Below are 6,966 nucleotides of genomic sequence, written 5' to 3' on the forward strand. Positions count from 1 at the left end.
GTAGTCCCAGCTACTCGGGAGGCTGAGGCAGGAGAATTGCTTGAACCCAGGAGGTGGAGGTTGCAGTGAGCCGAGATCGCACCATTGCGCTTCAGCCTGGGTAACAAGAGCAAAATTCTGTCTTCAAAAAAAAAAAAAAATATTCCTTCGTTATTTTGTCATGCCTTAAGGCCTAGGAAAGGCCTAGGCAAAACGCTTGGTGGGCTTTTGTTACATTCCAGCCTTTCTATAAGGGCATTGACTTTTTTTTTTTTTTTTTTTTAGCTTTTAATATTTAACTTATCCAATTAGTCAAAGCTGAAACAGTTGTTATGGAGCCCTGCGTTAGTGAGACCTGGCCTGCCACATAATGAGATGCCATATTAATTGACTAAGATGTTGTCTTTTTTTTTCTTTTTTTTTTTTTTTTGAGATGGAGTTTCGCTCTTGTTGCCCAGGCTAGTGCAATGGCATGATCTCAGCTCACTACAACCTCTGCCTCCTGAGCTCAAGCGATTCTTCTGCCTTAGCCTTCTGAGTAGCCGAGATTACAGGCATGCGCCACCACACTCAGCTAATTTTGTATTTTTAGTAGAGAAGGGGTTTCTCCATGTTGGTCAGTCTGGTCTCGAACTCCCGACCTCAAGTTATCTGCCCGCCTTGGCCTCCCAAAGTGCTGGGATTATAGGCATGAGCCACTGTGCCCGGCCGATGTTGTCCATTTTAAGACTTAGCATTATTTTACTTACCCTCATGAAAGGAAATAAATTAGAACACAGGTCTCTGAGGGGGAAAGGAGAAAAGTTTCCAATCATCAGTAAATGCTTCTTCACGAATCTGGAATTTACCCCCCTCCGCTGTTTCCATGTCTTTTTCAATACACAAAAGCTTTGAGTTTCAGTGCCAATTTATACTATAATCTTTTGAAAGACATTTCAAATGACACAGAACTCCAAGTGTGAATGATACGAACTGATAGTCGCGTCACAACTGCCAGCTGGCTGACAATAATTGTAAGAAGCATCCCAATTTCAGAAATGTTGAAGTGTTCAAGTAATTGAATCTTAGAATCGAAGAAATTATCCCCATTTTGCTGTATGGAAACTGTGGCACAGAGAGATTCTGTGGTTTGCCAAAAACCGCACAGCTATTGCCTTATCAGGACTTTGAACTTAGGTGGTCAAAGCGCTCTGGTTTCAGAGTCAGTGCTTTTGCCGCTAAGAGACTTTCAGAGCCATATAAGATAATGCTCTATGCATCTCCAGTGGTCATCCCATTTCTCTGGTAGAAATCTCCCAAGACAGGGAATCACTACCTTGCAATTCAGCAAATCTATTTTTGGACAACTCTAATTGAAAGAAAGTGCTTCTGTTGGATGTTAAGCATTTGCCCGAAGGAAAAAAAAAAGAAAGTGCTTCTGAATCAAAATCTTGCACTTTTTGATCCATCCTTTGGGATCACACAGAACAAGTTGAATGCCTCTTTCATACGACAGTGTTTTGGTTTCATTTTTCCAAATAATGTGGGAACTGATTGGATTTCATTCATTCAAACAGGTATTTATTGAGCATATAGTATGTGTAAAACACTGTGCAGGGAACAATAGGGAATATAAAGAATGAAACTCAGGGCCGGGCGCGGTGGCTTACGCCTGCAATCCCAGCACTTTGGGAGGCCGAGGCGGGCGGATCACAAGATCAAAAGATTGAGACCATCCTGGCCAACTTGGTGAAACCCTGTCTCTACTAAATTAGCTGGGCATGGTGGCATGAGCCTGTAGTCCCAGCTACTCAGGAGGCTGAGGCAGGAGAACCGCTTGAACCCAGGAGGCAGAGGTTGCAGTGAGCCGAGATCAGCCACTGCACTCCAGCCTAGGTGACAGAGCGAGACATCATCTCAAAAAAAAAAAAAAGAAAAGAAACTCAGGACCTACTCTTAAGGAATTTACACTACAGTAGGAAAATGAGACATATATTTGCGATAACTACAAGCTAAATGTAGTAAATCATGAGCAGTCCAGATAAGAAAATTGAGATGAGTGAAGACGTTATCTCTAAAGCAGCAGAAAGCCTTCATGGAGGAAACAGCACAAGAACTGGAATTTAGTATCTATATATCTGGACTAATATCAGACTGTAGATTGATACTATACCTACTGTAATACCTAGGAACATTATTCTGCAATGTACTGAATTTTCTAGAACTGCTTTTTCTGGAGTAACTTTAGTCATTTGTTTTTTTTTTCTTTCTCCTGCTTAACAGTGTATCAATCTCCACCTTATTTCTCTTATTGATTATTCCATTGAGCACTACTTGAAGTAAGCTTAAAGATCATCTCATCTAAAGCTTTTCAAATTCTTTTTTTTTTTTTTGAGACGGAGTCTTGCTCTGTCACCCAGGCTGGAGTGCAGTGGTGTGATCTCGGCTCACTGCAAGCTCCGCCTCCGGGTTCACACCATTCTCCTACCTCAGCCTCCTGAGTAGCTGGGACTACAGGCACCCACCACCACACCCTGCTATTTTTTTTGTATTTTTAGTAGAGACGGGGGTTTCACGGTGTTAGCCAGGATGGTCTCGATCTCCTGACCTCATGATCCGCCCGCCTTGGCCTCCCAAAGTGCTGGGATTACAGGCATGAGCCACTGCGCCTGGCCTCAAATTCTTTTTTTTTTTTTTTTTTTTTAGAGACAGGGTCTCACTTTGTCACCCAGGCTGAAGTGCAGTGGTGCAATCCCGGTTCACTGCAGTTTTGACCCCCCGGGTTCAAGCGATTCTCCCACCTCAGCCTCCTAAGTAGCTGGGACCACAGGCACATGCCACCACACCTGGCTAATTTTTGTATATTTTTTTGTAGACATAGGTTTTCACCTTGTTGCCCAGGCTGGTCTGTAACTCCTGGGCTCAAGGAATTTGCCTGCCTTGGCCTCCCAAAGTACTAGGATTACAAGCATGAACCACTGCGCCCAGCCAGTTTTTCACATTCTTTTTCTTTCTTTTTTTTTGAGACAGAGTCTTGCTCTGTCGCCCAGGCTGGAGTGCAGTGGCACGATCTCGGCTCACGGCAACCTCTGCCTCCCAGGTTCAAGCGATTCTCCTGCCTCAGCCTCTTGAGTAGCCGGGACTACAGGCATCTGCCACCACGCCCGGCTAATTTTTGTATTTTTAGTAGAGAAGGGGTTTCGCCATATTGGCCAGGATGGTCTTGATCTCCCGACCTCATGATTCACCCGCCTGGGCCTCCCAAAGTGCTGGGATTACAGGCATGAGCCACCGCACCCAGCCCAGTTTTTCAGATTTTTTTTTTTTTTTGAGATGGAGTCTCACTTTGTCACCCAGGCTGGAGTGCAGTGGCGCGATCTTGGCTCACTGCAAGCTCTGCCTCCCGGGTTCACACCATTCTCCCGCCTCAGCCTCCCGAGTAGCTGGGACTACAGGCGCCGCCACCACGCCCGGCTAACTTTTTGTATTTTTAGTAGAGACGGGGTTTCACCGTGTTAGCCTGGATGGTCTCGATCTCCTGACCTCATGATTCACCTGCCTCGGCCTCCCAAAGTGCTGGGATTATAGGCGTGAGCCACCGCGCCCAGCCCAGTTTTTCAGATTTTTTTTTTTGAGATGGAGTCTCACTTTGTAACCCAGGCAGGTGTGCAGTGGCGCGATCTTGGCTCACTGCAAGCTCTGCCTCCCTGTTAGCCAGGATGGTCTTGATCTCCTGACCTCGTGATCCGCCCGCCTCGGCCTCCCAAAGTGCTGGGATTATAGGCGTGAGCCACCACGCCCGGCCCAGTTTTTCAGATTCTTATTGCAGAAGTTAAAAAGGGAAGAAAAGGAAGTTTTTCGAATTCTTAAAAGCAGAAACCTTTTTCTCAAAGGAAATCGTGGGTGTATCCCCAACACAGAAAACACAGTGGCTCTGCCCCGGCTGAAACTGGCTCAGGAACCCGGGGCCCGGACCTCTTAGTCTTGAGGCGCCTCCACAGAATAATCTGAAAATCACTGCCCACTCCCATCCAATGTTTTACTTACAATCAACCTGCCGGTTTGAGCGCCTGTGTTGACAGACATTATAATATATGCAAAAGTAAGTCATACATACACATAAGTGAATTAAGTTATTATGGATTATGGGTCAACTGTACTGAGATCAAAAGACCCAAATTTGCTTAGTTCTACTATTTATTGCCCATCTTTCAGACTTTTTTGAGTCTTATTTCCCATACTTAAAAAGATGAAAATAAAGCATCAGAAAAACTCAGAATAAGGGATATTCTCTGACATAACTGGCCAGTAATCACCAAAAATGCCAACGTCATGAAAGAGAAGAAAAACTTGAGGACATTCTAGCAGATTGAAGACTACTAATTTGAAAGAGTCATGACAACCGAATGCCACCCGGACTTGAAATTTTGTTTTTCTATTGGAACAATTGTCAAAATTTGAATAATAAATGTAAATTCGCTAATAATGTTATATTAATGTTAATTCCTGATTTTGAAAATTACGTGGCGGTTATGTAAAAGATTGTATTTGTTATTAGAAAACACACATTGGCTCTCCGCTCCTCCTGTCTGACAGACAGCCACATCTTCTCTCGCATCGCCAGCCGCACCCCTGAGACACACGGAAGGTGAAGGTTGGGGTCGATGGATTTGGTCGTGCTGGGTGCCTGGTCATCAGGGCTGCTTTTAACTCTGGTAAAGTGGATATTGTCACCATCAATGACCCCTTCATAGCCCTCAACTGCACGGTCTACATGTTCCAGTATGAGTCCACCCATGGCAAATTCCATGGCACCATCAAGGCTGAGAACGGGAAGCTTGTCATCAATAGAAATCCCATCACCATCTTCCAGGAGCGAGGTCCCTCCAAAATCAAGTGGGGCGATGCTGGCACTGAGTACATCGTGGAGTCCACTGCCATCTTCACCACCATAGAGAAGGCCGGGGCTCACATGCAGGGGGGAGCCAAAAGGGGCATCATCTCTGCCTCCTCTGCTGACGCCCCCATATTCGTGATGGGCGTGAACCATGAGAAGTATGACAATAGCCTCAAGATTGTCAGCAATGCCTCCTGCACCACCAGCTGCTTAGCGCCCCAAGTTCATCCGTGACAACTTTGGTATCGTGGAAGGACTCACGACCACAGTCCACGCCATCACTGCCACCCAGAAGACTGTGGATGGCCCCTCCGGGAAACTGTGGCGTGATGGCCACAGGGCTCTCCAGAATGTCATCCCTGCCTCTACTGGTGCTGCCAAGGCTGTGGGCAAGGCTGAGCTGAACGGGAAGCTCACTGGCATGGCCTTCTGTGTCCCCACTGCCAACATGTCAATGGTGGACCTGACCTGCCGTCTGGAAAAACTGCCAAATATGATGACATCAAGAAGGTGGTGAAGCAGGCGTCGGAGTGCCCCCTCAAGGGCATCCTGGGCTACACTGAGCACCAGGTGGTCTCCTCCGACTTCAACAGCGACACCCACTCTTTCACCTTCAATGCTGCGGCTGGCACAGACCTCAGCAATCACTTTGTCAAGCTCATTTCCTGGTATGACAACGAATTTGGCTACAGCAACAGGGTGGTGGACCTCATGGCCCACATGACCTCCAAGGAGTAAGACCCCTGGACCACCAGCCCCAGCGAGAGTACAAGAGGAAGAGAGAGGCCCTCACTGCTGGGAGTCCCTGCCACACTCAGTCCCCCACCACACTGAATCTCCCCTCCTCACAGTTTCCATGCAGACCCCTTGAAGAGGGAGGGGCCTGAGGAGCCTCACCTTGTCGTCTACCATCAGTAAAGTCCCTGTGCTCAGCCAAAAATAAAAAATAAAATACACATCATGGTGAAAAGGAATTTGAAGAGAAAAAAATGAAAACACCATTGGCATATTTAGGAGTAAAGGGCTGCAACTTTCACACAGTTCAGAAAAGAAAACATTTGAGAGAGAGAGAAAGCAAATATGGTAAAAGGTTAACAACTGGAAGATCTGAGTGTAGGGTGTATAGAAATTATTTGCACGACTGCAACTCTTTTTCTTTTGTTTTTTAGAGACCAGAGTCTCACTAGGTTGTGTAGGCTGGTCTCATACCCCTGGGCTGAAGCAATGCTCCCACCTCAGCCTCCACAGTAGCTGGGACTGCAGGCACACACATTGCACTGGGCGCAACTTTTCTTAAAGACAAAAATTATGTCAAAATGAAATGCTTTTTAGGTGAAGAGAATATCTGTCTTACCTACTTCATAGAATTTTGGGGAAGATCAAATAAAATCTTGTGAGTGAAAGAGCTTTGAAAACTAAGTTTCCCTACAAATGTAAAACTTAATTACTACTGAAAAGAGCTTTATACTTTAACAAATGTAAAACAATTATTTTTACTGCATTTTTTGTAGCTTCCACAGAGAAAAAATCTAGTTCTGTATCCATTTACTCAGTTATTACTCTTTTAAGAGAAGGGTTGGCTGCTCGGTTTCGTTGCTTTAGGAGGGTCAGTGAGCAACAGTAACTTTATTATCTCATTTATTGCAGAAATCTACAGCCTAAAATATTGTCTCTTGTTCTACATTTACTGCCTGAGTCTAAATGACCTTCAAGTTCCTTCCCAACACTGGAATTTCATGATTTAATGAAAGTAACACAGAAAAGCCACTGGCAGGAGGGCTCATGCATTTTTTCTTTTTTTTTTCTTTTGAGACAATTGCTGTGTCATCCAGGCTGGAGTGCAGTGACGCGATCTCAGCTCAATGCAACCTCCGCCTCCCAGGTTCAAGTAATTCTCCTGTCTCAGCCTCTAATTTTTGTATTTTTTAGTAGAGACAGATTTTTGCCATGTTAGCCAGGCTGGTCTCAAATGCCTGACCTCAGGCGATCCTCCTGCCTTGGCCTCCCACAGTGCTGGGATTACAGACGTGAGCCACTGTGCCCAACCAAGACATCATCTCTTAAAAAAAGAAAAAAGAATAAAGAAATGACTAGACGCAGTGACTCACACC

General features: G+C 45.4%; 1 pseudogene across 1 annotated transcript in view; it reads left to right on the forward strand.

Moving 5' to 3' along the window:
• The window catches only part of LOC105529908, a 37,003-nt pseudogene extending 31,216 nt beyond the window's left edge, over window positions 1–5,787 (forward strand). The window contains exon 3 of the transcript XR_001004581.1: window positions 4,596–5,787. The product of XR_001004581.1 is annotated as a glyceraldehyde-3-phosphate dehydrogenase pseudogene (transcript). The remainder of the gene's footprint in view (window positions 1–4,595) is intronic.
• The last annotated feature ends 1,179 nt before the right edge of the window (window positions 5,788–6,966 follow it).

Source organism: Mandrillus leucophaeus, unplaced genomic scaffold (assembly GCF_000951045.1).
Source record: "Mandrillus leucophaeus isolate KB7577 unplaced genomic scaffold, Mleu.le_1.0 Scaffold79, whole genome shotgun sequence".
NCBI lineage: Eukaryota > Metazoa > Chordata > Mammalia > Primates > Cercopithecidae > Mandrillus > Mandrillus leucophaeus.